This window comes from Erythrolamprus reginae, chromosome 4, assembly GCF_031021105.1.
Source record: "Erythrolamprus reginae isolate rEryReg1 chromosome 4, rEryReg1.hap1, whole genome shotgun sequence".
In the NCBI taxonomy this organism is placed as follows: Eukaryota; Metazoa; Chordata; class Lepidosauria; order Squamata; family Dipsadidae; genus Erythrolamprus; species Erythrolamprus reginae.
Genome location: NC_091953.1, coordinates 18,389,527 through 18,408,148, shown reverse-complemented (window position 1 = coordinate 18,408,148; position 18,622 = coordinate 18,389,527).

Sequence of the window (18,622 nt, the reverse complement as noted above, 5' to 3'; positions counted from 1 at the left end):
AGACAATATTAAACTTGTACACTTCATATTTTAACTTTAAAACAAAAGTTTTGGGGGCTTGGAGGAATCATTTGAAATGCTAGGAGCAAGCTGTGGGCAAATAGGCTTTGTTCTCAGGGGATGTTAAGCTACCTAAATATCATATAAATCCTGTTTTATGGGAGCATATGACTCACTCAAGCCTAAACTAAATACACAGGCTAGATTTGTACAATGTGGAAAGCTATAATGTGATTGGCTGTTTGTGTTGCGTGGTCATAAGTTGGCTTCTGTGTATAATATATTGCCTCTGTTCAAATCGACGTTGAGACTACATTTGGAGTACTGTGTACAGTTCTGGTCATCTCAAGAAGGATATAATGGAACTGGAAAAAGGGCAAAAAAGGGCAACAAGAACAATCAAGGAAATGGAGCACCTCCCTTATGAAACCACGTTGCAACACCTTGGTCTCTTCAGCCTTGAAAGACGGCATTTAAGAGGTGACTTGATCGAAGTGTATAAAATCATGCATGAGATAGAAAAGGTGGATAGAGTAAAATTCTTTTCTCTATCACGCTACACCAGGGTGAGCACTCCCTAAAGCACATAGGTAAGAAAGTGAGGACAAATTAAGGGGAATATTTCTTCACCCAGAAGGTCGTTGGTTTATGGAATTCACTTCCAGAAGAGGTCATGACTGCGGAGAGGGGCGGCATACAAATCTAAATAATAAATAAATAAATAAATAAATGACAGCTGTCAGCCTGCATAGCTTCAAGGCAGGCTTACACAGATTCATGGATGCCAAGTGTATCGGTGGTTATTGAAACAGATGTCCAAGTGCCGCCTCTATGTTGGTTGAAGCAGGCAGAGTTCCCTTGGGTCCCATTTGTTGGAGGTCAAGGGAAAGGGAGAGTTCTGGATTCTCCCTGGATTCTTTCAGAAGCTTTTGATGTTATTGTCTTTTTCTGCATTTGTTTTTCCATCATACAGAAGTTTCCCTGCCTTTTCGCCAAATCAAAAGATTTCTGTCCTAATGTCTTCACTTGGATAGCATATAAACATGGTAAGTCAGGGGGACTACAATTTTTTAGGTGAGTCTGGAAAAATGTACAATGAAAGCAGTGGTGGGTTCTGATTTCCTTCACTGCTGGTTCGCTTCCTGATGTGCCATGTGACATGCCAACACTCCGCAGTCTGCATTGGCTGCCGATCAGTTTCTGGTCACAATTCAAAGCGTTGGTCATGGCCCTTCATGGCACCGGGCCAGAATATCTCCAGGACCACCTTCTGCCGCACGAATCCCAGCGACTGGTTAGGTCCCACAGAGTTGGCCTTCTCCGGGTCCCGTTGACTAAACAATGTCATATGGTGTGAGCCAGGGGAAGAGCCTTCTCTGTGGCAGCCCCAACCCTCTGGAACCAGCTCCCCCCGGAGATTAGAACTGGCTTTTCGTAAACTTCTTAAAACCCACCTCTGCCGCCAGGCATGGGGGAACTGAGACATCTCCCCTGGGCCTATACAGTTTATGCATGGTATGTTTGTGTGTATGTTTCTTTTTAATAAGGGGTTTTTAATGACTTTTTATTATTAGATTTGTTGTATATTGTACTATTACTGTTGTGAGCCGTCCCGAGTCTACAGAGAGGGGCGGCATACAAATCTAATAAATAATAATAAAAAAATAATGTGCAGTACTAAAAATCCAGCTTTTGTGCATGCACAGAAGCAAAAAAAACCCAGCTTCTGTGCATGTGCAGAAGGAAAAAAACAAGGGAGAGGCTGTTGGGGGACATGGCAAGCCTGGGTCACTGCTGCTTCCAGCAATCCAGGCTGCTAAATTATTACCAGTTCCATAGAACTGTTCCAAACTGGGAAGTACCCACGTCAAAATGAAAGATCATTTGCACAGAGCCCTTGGCCCCTTCTTAACTAAACAAACTCACAAACACCGCAATCCACACCCAATCTCCTTACAAAAGAACTTCTAAAGCCAACTCTCTTTCTAGCGACAACTATTTTAAGAAAAAAACAAACCAGAATGGATTCTCTGCCTGGCACTAATTTCCATTCACTTCAACCGCTGAAATCATATGCTGCAAAATTTATCTGGAAATGAAATACCCATGAAATCTAAATGAGCTGAATGCATTTTACAAAGCAGAATACATTTCAGGGAGCTTCCAGATGGAAGGCTCTTTGCTCTAACAATCAAAAGACATGCTACAGCTATTCCATCTTTTCCTCCTTAACATATTTTCTCGGTAGCAGAAAAATGACAGGAGACATGGTGAGGAAAAGGGGATGTTGGGGTGAACTCTCTTTAAAAGCACCAAGACATATAAGCTATCCAAATCATTCTGACAGCGAAAGGAAAGGAGAGGAGAGGAGAAAGAAAGAAAGAAAGAAAGAAAGAGGGAAAGAGGGAGGGAGGGAGGGATGAAGGAAGGAAGGAAGGAAGGAAGGAGATGAGACAAAGCAAGGCAACATTCCATTTTTGAACTAGGAACTGTGTCTACATGTAGAGCTAGATCTACATTTATAGCTATAACTAGTTCCATCATTTCCAGTTAAGTATACAAAGCCAATCTGATTTAGTGGTTAAAGTTTATGGACTAGAAGTTGAGAGTGAGCATAAATTTTGGCCCTCCCTTAATCACAGAAGCTGACCAGACGGCGTTTCTCTCAGCCCTACATTGGGATGTCAATGATATCCCAATATATGAGCCCACACCGGGCCAGAGTAGAAAATTACAACCTATAGCCTTCAGCAAATAGTCTTCATAATTTAATAATGGATTGGTTTATATTAATAAACAATTAATTACCTCCTGGAAACTTTCATTTGAGTGGAATTGGGAGATAGTAAGTAGAAAGGAGATGCTTGACATGAAGGCAAGATGGCAATGCATAGCTAGAGGTATAAAAAGCAGGAAGAGGGAGATTGTGATCCCCTTATATAGAGCGCTGGTGAGACCCCATTTGGAATACTGTGTTCAGTTCTGGAGACCTCACCTACAAAAAGATATTGACAAAATTGAACGGGTCCAAAGACGGGCTACAAGAATGGTGGAAGGTCTTAAGCATAAAACTGATCAGGAAAGACTTAATGAACTCAATCTGTATAGTCTGGAGGACAGAAGGGAAAGGGGGGACGTGATCGAAACATTTAAATATGTTAAAGGGTTAAATAAGGTCCAGGAGGGAAGTGTTTTTAATAGGAAAGTGAACACAAGAACAAGGGGACACAATCTGAAGTTAGTTGGGGGAAAGATCAAAAGCAACATGAGAAAATATTATTTTACTGAAAGAGTAGTAGATCCTTGGAACAAACTTCCAGCAGACGTGGTAGATAAATCCACAGTACCTGAATTTAAACATGCCTGGGATAAACATATATCCATCCTAAGATAAAATACAGAAAATAGTATAAGGGCAGACTAGATGGACCATGAGGTCTTTTTCTGCCTTCAGACTTCTATGTTTCTATGTTTCTATGTAATTCATATAAAAGGAAGTTATAATACTTGCCTTTTCATTCCCCTCCATGGAGGCTTTTGTTTAATGTTTATAAATTTTTTACTCTAGTTCCATCTCAGCTTCATTCAATTTAGAGGATGAACATTTATCATTAGCCTGATGTTCTCCTTGAAAATTTCAACTGCACTATATTCCAACATAAGAAAGAGTGAGAACAGCAAGTCTTTTAATTCAAATGCTTTGTTTTATTTATCAAGCACTGCATGCTTTGATGAGCCTTGGTGGTGCAGCAGTTAGAGTGCAGTACTGCAAGCTGCTTCTGCTGACTGCTGGCTGTAGTTCATCAGTTCAAATCTCACCAGGTTCAAGTTGACTCAGCCTTCCAATCCTTCCGAGGTGGGTAAAATGAGGACCCAGATTGTTGGGGGCAATATCCAGACTCTGCTTAGAGAGCGCTGTAAAGCACTGTGAAGCGGTATGTAAGTCTAAGTACTATTGCTATTGCTTTATAAACTAAATTTTTAGAATTAAATTGTCTGCATGAACTTGCAAACTTTCTATATCTCAGGTGAAATTGCATATAATTATTACATAACAGGCTCTTCATACTACATCTCCAGGACCGCCTTCTGCCGCACGAATCCCAGGTCCGGTCAACTAAACAATGTCGTTTGGCGGGACCCAGGGGAAGAGCCTTCTCTGTGGCGGCCCCGGCCCTCTGGAACCAACTCCCCCCAGAGATTAGAATAGCTCCCACCCTCCTTGCTTTTTGTAAGCTCCTTAAAACCCACCTCTGCCGTCAGGCATGGGGGAACTGAGATATTCTTTCCCCCTAGGCTTCTACAATTTATGCATGGTATGTTTGTATGTATGTTTGGTTTTATAATAAGGTTTTTTTTAGTTGTTTAGTATTGGATTGTTACATGCTGTTTTTTGTCACTGTTGTTAGCCGCCCCAAGTCCACGGAGAGGGGCAGCATACAAATCCAATTAATAATAATAATAATAATAATAATAATAATAATAATAATAATACATCTAAATTGTTGACTGTCACTGCATCTTGCTGGCACCTGATTCCAAAGATTAAGTGTTGGGTAAAAAAAATAATTTCTTTTTTCAATCCTGAATCTCTCTCTATTTCAATTTTATAGATGTCATCAGGAAAACTCTCTTGTTCTATTTTTTCCACATCAAATATGGTTTTAAATAACTCCGTCTTGCCTATTCTTCCCTAGTTTTGTTCCAGAATTAAAATGCTCCAAATGCCGGTTTGACTCAGAAACAAAATGCTATACTCCCTTAAATGCTTTAGTTATTCCTTTTTGACCTTTTTCCAGAATGACACCTGGGTTGTCAAGATAATCTAAGTTGTGTTGGCCCTATTTAAACAACACACATAGATTCCTCAGCTGAAAAGAATGAGTCAAAATAAAATCTACATTTTTTTTCTTTGATAACTAGGAAGAAAAGTCCCATGTATCTGACATTCTGTAGAAACTGCAAAAGGGCAATATATTCCAATATAACGAAGTAGAGGATTTATGCTTAATGAAGGGCAATTAAAAAAAAAAAAAAGTTTTATTCTGCTCCAATTTGGACTGAAACACTTGTCCATTCATCCTTTTCCAGAAATAGGAACAAATGCTAGAGTAAGGCCAAGAGAATATAGGTGGTCCTCGACTTACAACCACAATGGAGCCCAAGATTTCTGTTGTTATGTGAGACATTTGTTAAGTGAGTTTTGTCTCAGTTGTTATGGGAATCACTGCAGTTATTAAGTGAATCTGGCTTCCCTATTGACTTTACTTGTCAGAATTCTATGGAGAGGGGTGTTCTGTCGGGTTCTCTGGTAAACTTCTCCCAAAAATTCACAGGTACAAATTTCACACACACACACACGTTTGAAAATTCAAAACAATGTTCTTTATAATGAAAATTCACTCAAACTAAGCCCTCTTTTGGTATAGCAAAGAGCACTGGTCTCCAAACAAACTGGTAATTTGTACAAGTCCCTTATCAGTTCTGTGATACTTATCTTGCAGCTGTGACGCAATTCACAGTCCTTCTTCTTTCACAAAGTGAAACTGTTGTGGTTCAGTCTGGGACCCCTCCGGGAATGGCTGACCTTCTGTCGGTTTCCAGCTCAGAGGGAGAGGCTGAGGAACAGGAGGTGCAGACTGACGAGGAAGAGGAATCCCAGGCTGAAGAAGAAGGACAGCCAGAGTCCCACCAGGGGGAGCTCTCCCCAGCAAGCAGCCTGGATTCCTTAGGGGAAAATGCTCAAGACATCATAGATATGCGACAAAGGAGAGCTAATCAGAGACGGACTCAATTGGCTAAGTATTTCCAGCATTAGAGGTCACAGCTGGGTTTGGGTGTGGTGCTCTTGGGAAAGGATAAAAGGCGGACCCACCCTTCCTGGCTTGTGGAGTTTTATCTTGGAGATTCGTGAGACCTGTCTGTGAACTTTGGTGGCTTACAATCCTGGTTTGTGCCTTGGACTATTGAAACCTTGGGGGGGGGGTGCCAGCAAGAAGCTTGTGGTATTGACTGGACATCAGGACCCTGCTGTAACGTATTATAGCCTGTCTGTTGTGAAGACAGGTTTTCCTTTGTGCTTATTTTTTCCAGCTATAAAATACTTTTGGCTTTTACCAGAGTGTCTGGCTGTTTTTTCAGTTGGTGTTGAGGTCTGGGAAAACCCAGACAGAACAGAAACACACTTTGCTCTGGTTTAGTTTCAAAGCGGGGAAAAATCAGCACACAAAAGGTCAAAGTCAGTAAAGCAGTCACGAAACACAATGATCAGATAATCCTCCACAATGGCCAAACTCACAGGCTCCTATTTATAGCAGCCTCACTAACTACCACAGCCCCACCCAACCACAGGTGGCCTCATTTTCTTTGATAATAATCTCTCAGTTGTTGTTGCCTATGCATCGCTCTCCTCATGCGTGGCTGTATCATTAACTCTTGTTCTGAATCCAAGGAGGAGCTAGATAATTGATCTCCTTCTGAGCTGTCTGCCACACTCTCCTCCTCGTCACTCATGTCTTTTTGGTCAGAGAAGCCTTCATCAGCAGATTCCACCGGGGGCAAAACAGGCCTGCAGCATGTGGATGTCTCCCCCACATCCACAGTCCTTGGGGCAGGAGCAGGGCCAGAGCTAACCACAACAAGGGGCGGCATACAAATCTAATTAATTAAATAATAATAATAATAATAATAATAATAATAATAATAATAATAATAATAATAGGTCACAAAAGGGGTTCACATGACATTGGGATACAGCAACGGCTGTAAGTATGAACTAGTTACCAAACCTCCAAATTTTGATCACGTGACCATGACCCCAAATTTTTAACCTTAGACTGTCCATCATTGACCTCCCCCCATTCCTAAAAGGTTTGTAAGGGGCACACATAAGTCCAATGGTAAGTTTCAATTTTTTTTTACTTTTAGTTCTGTGGCCGTGGCTTGGTGGGTGTGGCTAGGTGGCCATGGCTTGGTGGGCGTGGCAGAGGAAGGATGCTGTAAAATCTCCATTCCCTCCCCATTCCAGGGGAAGGCTACTGCAAGATCACCATTTCCTCCCAGTCAGCTGGGACTCAGAAGGCAGAGAATAGATTTGGGTGGAGCCAGTCAGAGGTGGTATTTACTAGTCCTCCAAATTACTCACAATTTCTGCTATCAATTTTCCAAACTACTGGCAGTAATAGTCTTGGGGTGGAAAGATGCGACAAAATGGACAATGCAAAATTGGTATAGGTATATGGTGGACCACATTCAATTCGAGATTATGGATAAAAGGATAAATTTGATTAATGAAACTGATTTGCAACAGCTGATGGGGCGATGGGACAAGGTAAGACGATATATGGCGAGTAGGATCCGAGACCAAGCTATAAGAAACAAGATGGAATCACTTTATAATATGTAAAGAAATATTTCACTCTTGGGTTTAAATGATTTATACAAGAAATACCCCCAACTGGTGGTGGGGTATGATTGATTGTCTGGTGGTGGGATCACTGAGCACATGTTATATGTAATATGTTGTGTGTGTGATTTATATTATAAAAATATTAATTAAAAAAAATTCTCCAAACTACTCAAACTTTCCACTACTAAGAAGCTGTTGGTTAACATAGTCACTGGATAGGTTGACAATAAGCACAGTTTTTATAGATGCATAGATCCTTATTTTATGTACCCCTTAACTATATTAAGTTTATATATATATTTTTTAATTCTACTACCGATTCTCCAGAAATGGTGAGAACCTGCTGAATCCCACCTCTGCTACCATCCCTGTCCTAATGTTCCCTTTTACATTATTCATTTCATGTATTCCAGTTATGTACATACTTAGATGCAGTAATGGGCAGCCAAATTTTTTACTGCCACACTGTGGGTGTGGCTTATTTTGTGGATGCAGTTTAATGGTCATGTGACTGGGTAGGAGTGGCTTGCTGGCCATGTGACCAGTTGAGAGTGGCTTGAATGATCATCATCATTCAAGTGAACTGTTGAACCCTTGACTTACAACCTTACCAGTGTCGCTCGCTGGGGGTGACAATTTGCTTTGTGTTTCTCATGTTCTTCTTCTTGGTTCAACCCCCGCCTCAGTCTGGGTAGCTAGGCGGACAGGTGCTGCCAGAAGTATAAATGCTCCTAGTGCTGCTTCCACCCATGCCTTCTGCTTGCACCGCAGGAAGGACGTGGCTGTGTGAGGCTGGAGGGGAGCCAGGCAGGAGAGCTCATCCAAGGCCAGGAAGGAGGAAAGAGGAAAAAAGCAAGGAGTGCAGATGCAGCAGCAGAGGAAAAATGGAGAGCCGAGACGAGACCAGTAATCCAGAAAGTGACAGCTGCCAATCAACTGGAGCTGTACACACATCTTCATTTCTGCCAGTGGAACTGTGTTCTACCCCGTCCTGCCTGCTGCCCATCCCTGTATTATCTAATATGATATTGACAAAATAAATAAATAAATAAATACATACATACATGCATACATACATACATATTTACATACATACATATATACAAACATACATTAAAATAAATGCTGCAAAGGTCCCGTGAAAAATGATCAGAAGTCACTTTTTTCAGTGCCGTTGTAACTTTGAACAGTTACTAAATGACCTGTTGCAAGTCAAGAACTACCTATACAATTATCAGCAACAAAACCCATCATAGCTGTTGAGTAACTGAAAGGAGAGGGGTAGGCGTAAGGGCTCTGGGTGAGTAAGTAGTTTGCTGTACTTTCTGGGTATCAAATAAAAGAATGAAGATAAACCAGGTGCAAATAATTTAGCATAATTTAAATAATTTAGCATACAATATATCCAAATATGAGCTACAGGTACACATAAGATGCTCACTGGTTCTCACTAGGAATATACTCATATAGAAAATGAGAGACATATATCCTCATTAATACAATGCACGTGAGTTTTTCCTCCTTTTGTGACCTTCAAACATACCACTACATCAGGTTTTCCTTTCTCATCCTTATTTGGTCTATTTTTAAAATCTAGTTCTTTATATATTAACACTTGAACATTGTTTCTTACAAAACCGATGATACTAGAAATCCAGGAAGTGTCTTAACCTCACAGGTTTTTTTTCTTCTTCCCTATATTGGATTATGCAAATCCTGTTTACAAGTCAGCAAATTCAATTTGGCTGGGTAAATTAGGCATTACTTTTAATCACATTCTACAATTTGTTTTCAGTTGCCCTTTTCACACCCATCATTGCATTAACTTCCTTGAAGTAGCCTGTTCGATGGGAGAGCACACTTACCTCAAGACAATGTTGCTGGCGGCCGTCCATCTTTGCGAGATGATTAGTTAATACGGTTTCTCTAGGAAGGATAATGTGCCTGCTCCAAATCTCTGGGTGACCATATTGAGAATATAAATTCTATTGCTTCTCTGGAGGCCTCAGTTGCTTGTCTGAATGAACGAATGGAAATCAGGTGGTACCCGCTGATGTCATCTTATCTCATGCATGCCTACCATCCCTGTCCTCATGTATCTGTAAAATATCATGTACTCATAACCATGCTTGTACAGTGGTACTTCTACTTATGAACTTAATTTGTTCTGTGACCAGGTTCTTAAGTAGAAACGTTTGTAAGAAGAAGCAATTTTTTCCATAGGAATCAATGTAAAAGAAATAATGCATGCGATTGGGGAAACCACAGGGAGGGTGGAGGCCCTGTTTCCTCCCAGGTGATTCCTAGAGAGGCCTTAGAGAGGCTTCTCCCCACCTTTTCCGGTCCTGTTTCCTCCCAGGAGATTCCTAGAGAGGCCCCACGGAGGCTTCTCCCTGCCTTTTCCGGTTACAGTTTCGGAGGCTCGAGTTTGTAAGTAGAAAATGATTCTTGAGAAGAGGCTCTTATCTAGAAAGGTTTATCAGTCGAGGCGTTCTTTGGTAGAGGTACCGCTATATTTCATATATATTCACAACCATGTTTATACTTTGTAATCATATACATGCTTGACTAAATAAACAAATAAATAAATAAATATCTCATTGGAAGACACTTGAAATCATCTAGCAAGTTCTCTTTAAACTGGCAAATGATTCAACCAAATGGTAACCTTTATCATTGCTCTTTTCGACATATTTTTGGGGGGTCCTGGCATCTATTTTGTATCTTGCTGATCCAGAACCATACACAGCAGGGATGGGTTCTAATTTGCCTCACTGCCAGCTCACATCTGCCCCATGTGATGAAAAATCCAAAACAATGTCCCCCCCCAAAGTTGAAAACAAGATGGCAATGCATTCACAGTGCCAAAAACTTGGTTTCTGTGTATGTGCAGAAGAAAAAAAAAAACTGGAAAAAAAATCAATTTAAAAGAAAAAATCCAAAAGAAATATGGTGGCGCCCACAGACCAGCACTGTAATATCACTGTGACATCCCCTGCAGTTTGTTACCGGTTCAGCCAAACCTATATGAACCAGGAGGAACCCAGCTTTGGTACACAATACTCCAATGTGGCATTACTAGTGCAGTAATTATCACTTCTATTAATAAAGAAAGTAAATTGTTTTTAAAAAAGTACACTCTGGAATTCTTTCTATTAGGAATAATAAGAAAACAACCACTAAGGTACATACAATATTTATCATTGCATATCATCACGGCGGCAAGAATCGCTTATGCCCAATATTGGAAAGACGACAAAACTCTGTTGGAAAATGTATTGCTTGACAGGTGTGCAGAAATGGACAAATTGACAATAGAATTAAAAGGACAAAATGATTCGGATTGTTGTAAAGCTTGGACTAAATGGTACAACTGGATTTAAAGAGAGAGACTATGACAAAATGTGGAAAAAAGACCAAGAAACAAGACACTGAAATCATACGAAGTATTGTAAATAGATATGTAAATAACAATGTATAAAATTTGGATGTAGATCTTGTGTAAAAATGACATGATGTTTAAAGACAAAAAAAATAAAAATAAAAAATTGGGTTTTTTTTTAAAGTAAACCACTCAATTTTGTGAAATTCTTTGCATTCTTTAAAAAACTCAACTTTGAAATTGGTAGCGAAGAGAGAGGCAAACCCAGACATTATATTATTCTCTGTGAGACTGTAAAACCTTAGAGGGGAAACCCCTAATATATTCTAATACCCTCAGGACTATAGGATTTATCTTGAGAGATGTAGGGATTTGATGAAGAGAATTGCTTTCAGTGCTTCAGAGAAATACAGTTTAGGATAGTTTAAAAAGCCCACTACTTCATGGTGAAAGAAAATCCTTACAAGCCAAGTACAGTGGTACCTCTACATAAGAATGCCTCAACTTAAGAGCTTTTCTAGATAAGAACCAGGTGTTAAAGATTTTTTTCTGCCTCTTCTTAAGAACTATTTTCTACTTAAGAACTCAAGCCCAGAAAAATTTCCCAGGAAATTTGAGAGCGGCACGAAGGCCCGGCCAGTTTCCTGCCATTCCCCCTGGGTATCTCTCTCTGGCACAGTATATGGGAGGCAGCCTTGCCGCCTCAGAGTTCCTCTTTTTTTTTAAGCCTTAAAGTTTTGGATTTTCTTTTATTCCCCTCACCTCACCTTCTTCCTTCGGCAGTGACTGTCCTCTTCCTCTTCTTCCTCTTCCTCCCACCCAAATTCCGAACTTTTATTTCTTTCCTAGTGGGTTTGCACGCATTATTTGCTTTTACATTGATTCCTATGGGAAAAATTGCTTCTACTTACAAACGTTTCTACTTAAGAACCTGGTCATGGAACAAATTACGTTCGTAATTAGAGATACCACTGGATTTCTTTTATAGCAAACCAATAATAAATTATTTGCCACATGCCACATATTAGACACCCACACTGAAGCGTAAGGCTAAGGTTTCATGAAGTAATAATCTCCATGACAACCTCTTGTGGTCTTTTTCTCAAAAAACAAATTGCCAACAATAACTGATTATTGCTATATGTAAAAGCTTACCATGAAAATTGCTGTTTCCTCTTTTCTTCAAGGAACAGTGTGTTTTCAACCAACTGTGTTATTTCTCCTTGAGAAGAGTATACAATATACAATGTTCTAAGGTCTCTTTTTTCTAATAAAATAACAAAATTATTTGCTCCGCTGCTAAAGATAACAGATTTCTTTGCTCCATTGCTAAAGTTCACCACCATTTACTGTATATCTATATCCACACAAAGTAGATAGTTTTGCAGTCTAGTGGAAGATCAGTTGGACACACAGTTCTCTCAAAGGATATTCATGAATGCATTTGCATTGTCCTGGAATAGAAACATAGAAACATAGAAGACTGACAGCAGAAAAAGACCTCATGGTCCATCTAGTCTGCCCTTATACTATTTCCTGTATTTTATCTTACAATGGATATATGTTTATCCCAGGCATGTTTAAATTCAGTTACTGTGGATTTACCAACCACGTCTGCTGGAAGTTTGTTCCAAGGATCTACTACTCTTTCAGTGAAATAATATTTTCTCACGTTGCTTTTGATCTTTCCCCCAACTAACTTCAGATTGTGTCCCCTTGTTCTTGTGTTCACTTTCCTATTAAAAACACTTCCCTCCTGAACCTTATTTAACCCTTTAGCCTATTTAAATGTTTCGATCATGTCCCCCCTTTTCCTTTTGTCCTCCAGACTATACAGATTGAGTTCATTAAGTCTTTCCTGATACGTTTTATGCTTAAGACCTTCCACCATTCTTGTAGCCCGTCTTTGGACCCGTTCAATTTTGTCAATATCTTTTTGTAGGCGAGGTCCCCAGAACTGAACACAGTACTCCAAATGTGGTCTCACCAGCAATCTATATAAGGGGATCACCATCTCCCTCTTCCTGCTTGTTATACCTCTAGCTATGCAGCCAAGCATCCTACTTGCTTTTCCTACTGCTTTTCCTACTGCCCGACCACACTGCTCACCCAAAGTATAGGGGTATGTGCTTGGTCTAAAAATATCAATAATCTTTAACCAATGGAACCACTACCTTCCGGAAGTAGCGGGTACTCCATCACTGGAGGCTTTTAAGAAGAAGTTGGAGAGCCATTTTTCTGAAATGGCAGCGGGTCTCCTGTTTGAGCGGGGGGTGGAGGGTTGATGGTGGTGGACTAGAACAGAGGTCCCCAACCGCCGGTCCGCGGACCAGGACCGGGCCGTTGGGGGTTTTCAGCCGGTCCGCGGCGGCGCTGCCCTCCCGGCAGAGAACATTATGCAGGACGGGGTGGGGCGTCGGGCGGTGACGCAGCCCTCCACACTTCTCCACAGGGCGGGGAGAATCAGGAGGCTCCTTTGGCGGCTGGGGGCTGCCTGGCTTTGTGATTTTGGCTGGGGGGGGAGTTAGGAAGGTCCTACTTCTCCCCCCCCAGCCAAAAATTCAAAGCCTATCTGCTGGATACGGGCGATGAGTGGGACAGAGCGGCGCGGAAGCCTCTTGCAGCAGCTGCCACAGCCACCGGCTTCGGCGCCGTTCGTCCCGCCCATCGCCCGTATCCAGCAGAAGCTGCTGCCCGAGTGCTCTTGGCCGGCGAGATTCAAAGTGCTGGGGTGGGGGTGTCCTGACAGCCCCCCCACCCCAGTGCTTCGCCTCCCGCTGGGACACCCCCCACCCCAGCACTTTAAATCCCGCCGGCCAAGAGCACTCGGGCAGCAGCTTCTGCTGGATACGGGCGATGGGCGGGACGAACGGCGCCGAAGCCGGTGGCTGTGGCAGCTGCTGCAAGAGGCTTCCGCGCCGCTCTGTCCCACTCATCGCCCGTATCCAGCAGATAGGCTTTGAATTTTTGGCTGGGGGGGGAGAAGTAGGACCTTCCTAACTCCCCCCCCAGTCAAAATCACAAAGCCAGGCAGCCCCCAGCCGCCAAAGGAGCCTCCTGATTCTCCCCGCCCTGTGGAGAAGTGTGGAGGGCTGCGTCACTAAGCTCCACCCCTCCATAACCCCACCCCCATATGACCAAAGGCCCCTCCCCCCCCACCGGGCCGTGGAAAACTCGTCTAACTTAAAACCGGTCCCTGGTGCTAAAAAGGTTGGGGACCTCTGGACTAGAAGATCTCCAGTGTCCCTGCCAACTCTGTTATATTTTATTTATTTTATATTCTGTATCTTTATAAATTCAGTAGAGAACGGAGTGCTAGGAATATACCAAAATGATCCTGGCAGACTTGAAAATTGGGTCAAGTCCAATGTGATGATGGCCAGTTGTGACAAGCATAAGTTCCTGCATTGAGTCCAGAGGTAAAGGACTTACCAACTTATGTAAGAACTAGAGTCTAGGGACCATGAACTGGACACATCCAAGCAGCGTTTTGATTATATGCCATCAAGTCCTTGTCATCGTCATTGTTGTAGGGTTTCCTTCCTAAGAAGGGGATTGGATTAGAAGACCTCCAAGGTCTGTTCCAACTCTGTTATTCTATTCTATCTCTAGTGATAATGTAGTTTTTTCCCCTATCTGGTCTTTCTTCCAATGTGAGCTCCTCACCATGGTCACTGAGTCCATTCATGTGGCTGTTAGTCATCCTCTTAAGGCTATAGTGAAAGTTAAAGATGCAAAACATGTTTAGCTTATAAAGTGGAGCTTTAAAGAGTGGAAGAATTATTCAGGAATACCCGAAAGGCTTTAAATAACACAAATTGAATCTGGGCTCTATTGAAATCAGGTTTGGATCAATGCAATTTTGGTGATTTTTTTTTACTTCCGTAAATATGTGTTTTTTTTAAAAAAAATTATTTTATTTTATTGATTTTTTACAATATAAGACTCACACAACATAAAACAAGTGTTTTGTGTATTGTGCCCACCACCCGACAAACATTCATACCCCCCCACCAAATCGGGGGGTGCTTCTTGTATAAACCATTTTAACCCAAGAGCAAAGTATCTATTTACATATTATAAAGTGATTCCAATTTGTTTCATGTAGCTTGGTCTCGGATTCTACTTGCCATATATCGTCTTATCTTGTCCCACTGTCCCAGCAGTTGTCCCAAGTCAGTTTCATTAACCAAATTCATCCTTTTATCCATAATCTCAAATTGAATGTTGTCCACCATGTACCGGTACCAATTTTGCAGTGTCCATTTTGTCGCATCCTTCCACTCCAAGACTATTACCGCCTGAGCGCTTTCTGTCGCTGCTTGGTTTATTTCTCTAAATTCTCCCATTGCATTACTGTTGACTAATACTGCCATTTCCTTAGTAATTATCCATCGAATATTTAACATCCTATTAATATCCTCTTGCACTTTTTGCCCAAAAATTATGCAAAAAACGGGCACTTCGCTGGCAATGGTTGTCCGGAGGTGGGGTTTCCCAGCGAGGAGAGCCTCAGTGAAATCACAGCATCGCAAAAATACAGAGGTCCGGAAGTGGGGTTTCGAGGACTTTGGTGTTTTTGCGATGCTGCGATTTCACTGATGCTCCCTTCACTGAGAAAACCCACCTCCAGACTTCCGTTGCCAGTGAAGCGCTCGTTTTTGCGCTGCTGGGATTCCCATGCTGGGATTTTCCTGCAGCATCACAAAAACATGGAAGTCCAGAGGTGGGGTTTCCTATGGAGGGAAACCTCAGGGGAATCTCAGCAAAACAAAAACGGGCACTTCGGCAGGCAAAAGGGGTGAATTTTGGGCTTGCACGCATTAATCGCTTTTCCATTGATTCCTATGGGAAACATTGTTTCATCTTACAAACTTTTCACCTTAAGAACCTCATCCCGGAACCAATTAAGTTTGTAAGACAAGGTATCACTATATAATGACAAATCTAATAATTAAACTCTAAAATAACAATAATACATTTCAAAAAGTCTAAAAACAAGGAACCCCAATATATAAAAAACAGACATACAGTCATATCATACACAGAAAACTACATAGGCAGGGGGAGGTGTTTCAGTTTCCCCACGCTTGACGACAGAGGTGGGTTAATAATGTCCAACTACCTAGCCACACTTGCACTCACTCATAAGATCCACCCATCAACACTTGCCTGAAGGTCCTACTCACCTTCCCACTTGAACTTGCATCTGCTTGTAGCACACCATGTTAACACACACACACACACACTGTACCATTGCCCGCTTTGTCCAGGGAATAAGAATGATTATCTCTTGGATAACAAAATAAAGAATTTCAAGACAGGGAAACTTTACAGGCAATCTGAGAAAACATGACCGAACATTATTGCATATCCTCGGTCTCTTTTTTTAAAAAAAAAAAAATTTATTGATTTTTAACAGTTTTTATATCACACAACATAAAACAGTGCATAGTGAATTGTGCCCACCACCCCGACACACACACATTCCCCACCACCAAATTGGGGGTGTTTCTTTTATAGTCCACTTAACCCAAGAGCAATACTGTATATCTGTTTACATATTATAGAGTGATTCCAATTTATTTCTTGTAGCTTGGTCTCAGATTCTGCTCGTCATATATCGTCTTACCCTGTCCCACCGTCCCATCAGCTGTCCCAACTCAGTTTCATTATCTGAATTTATCCTTTTTTCCATAATTTCAAATTGAATATGGTCCACCATGTACCTATACCAATTTTACATTGTCCATTTTGTCGCATCCTTCCAACCCAACACTATTACTGCCTGAGCGCTTTCTATTGCTGCTTTTTTTATTTCTCTAAATTCTCCCATCGCATTGCTTTTAACTAGTACTGCCATTTCCTTAGTGATTGTCCATTGTATATTTAGCATTCTATTGATATCCTCTTTCACTTTTTGCCAAAATTCCTGCACTATCGGGCATTCCCAAAACATATGCATAAACACTCCTTTGTCTTGACACCCATGCCAACAATTCCCCCTGACATTCTGCTGAAAGTGTGTGAGTTGAACGGGAGTAAAATACCACTTATGTAATATTTTCCTTCTCATTTCCCTGATTCTTGTATTTTTAATTTTCCTTATATTTTCTACTATATTTTCCATTTCAAGACAGGGAAACTTTACAGGCAATCTGAGAAAACACGACCGAACATTATTGCATATCCTCGGTCTCAAAGACATCAGCAAGCATGCATGAAGCTAGAAAGGCATCAAAGAGCCAGAAGTGATTTGAAAAATGTTCCGTGCAGGCAATCAGTATTCAGTGGCTCTACCAGTTCACCATCTGATGGCTTCAAAACAAGCTTTTAACACAACTCTGATCTCCCTCGAATTGCAGCCATTACATTTGTCATTACTAACCAGAACATACCTCTACCATTTCCGAGCACATATAACAAACATAAAACTCTCTGAACTGCAGAAAAGTAAAACAAATAAATAAATTATGTAATGTGTTCTGTCGAGCTCTCTGGTAGAATCCTCCCAAAAATGCACAGATACAATTTCAGACACACACACGTTTGAAAATTCAAAACAATGTTCTTTATAATGAAAATTCACTTAACCTAAGCCCTCTTTTTGTATAGCAAAGAGCACTCATCTCCAAACAAATTGGTAATTTGTACAAGTCCCTTATCAGTTCTGTGATACTTAGCTTGCAGCTGTGAGGCAATTCACAGTCCTTCTTCTTTCACAAAGTGAAACGCACTTTGCTCTGGTTTAGTTTCAAAGCGGGGAAAAATCAGCACACAAAAGGTCAAAGTCAGTAAAGCAGTCACGAAACACAAAGATCAGATAATCCTCCACAATGGCCAAACCCACAGGCTGCTATTTATAGCAGCCTCACTAATTGCCACAGCCCACACCCAACCACAGGTGGCCTCATTTTCTTTGATAATAATCTCTCAGTTGTTGTTGCCTATGCATCGCTCTCCACATGGGAGGATGTATCATTAACTCTTGTTCTGACTCCAAGGAGCTAGATAATTGATCTCCTTCTGAGCTGTCTGCCACACTCTCCTCCTCCCTGTCACTCATGTCTTCTTGGTCAGAGGAGCCTTCATCATCAGATTCCACCAGGGGCAAAACAGGCCTGCAGCATGTGGATGTCTCCCCCACATCCACAGTCCTTGGGGCAGGAGCTGGGCCAGAGCTAACCACAACAGTAATGTGAGTTAACCCTATAGGAATGGTACTTGGTTGTAGCCAAGGATAGTTTGTACAGAAATGACAGTATATCTGTCAGCCAGTTCATCATGCATAAAAATAAACAGTTCATTTCAGGTAAAGAGAAATGGGTTTTATTATCAGTATTCATTTAATAATCTTGAGAATTATCTAAACAGAATCCATAATGTTTATTTCAGGGCTAGCGGGAACAGCATAGCACACTCAAGGTTGGGAGGCAAATGTACACAAATGTATTCAATTTCTCTGCACAGTTTGCTCTCACGTTGGTTTTTAACTCTACCATCAGATGATTCATAATCTATGTCTCTGACAGATGCCCATTTTTATTTGGGGGCTGGGATGCAAATTGGGTAAACTTTAGATCAGTGGTTTCCAAACTTTTTCAGTCCCCCCCCCCCCTGGTGCTACAAACTCATTCTCTTAAAAAAAATATTAATTTTTTATACATATAAAAACATTACAATGTCAAACAAAACAAAAAAAGAGCATAAAACAAACATTTTGGAAATTGCTTTACCTACTCATTTAGAATTTTCAATAGGAGAGTTTACCATTTTTAAAAATATATTAACGTGCTGCTTTGCATTTTTACATTTTTGAATATTTATCCTTG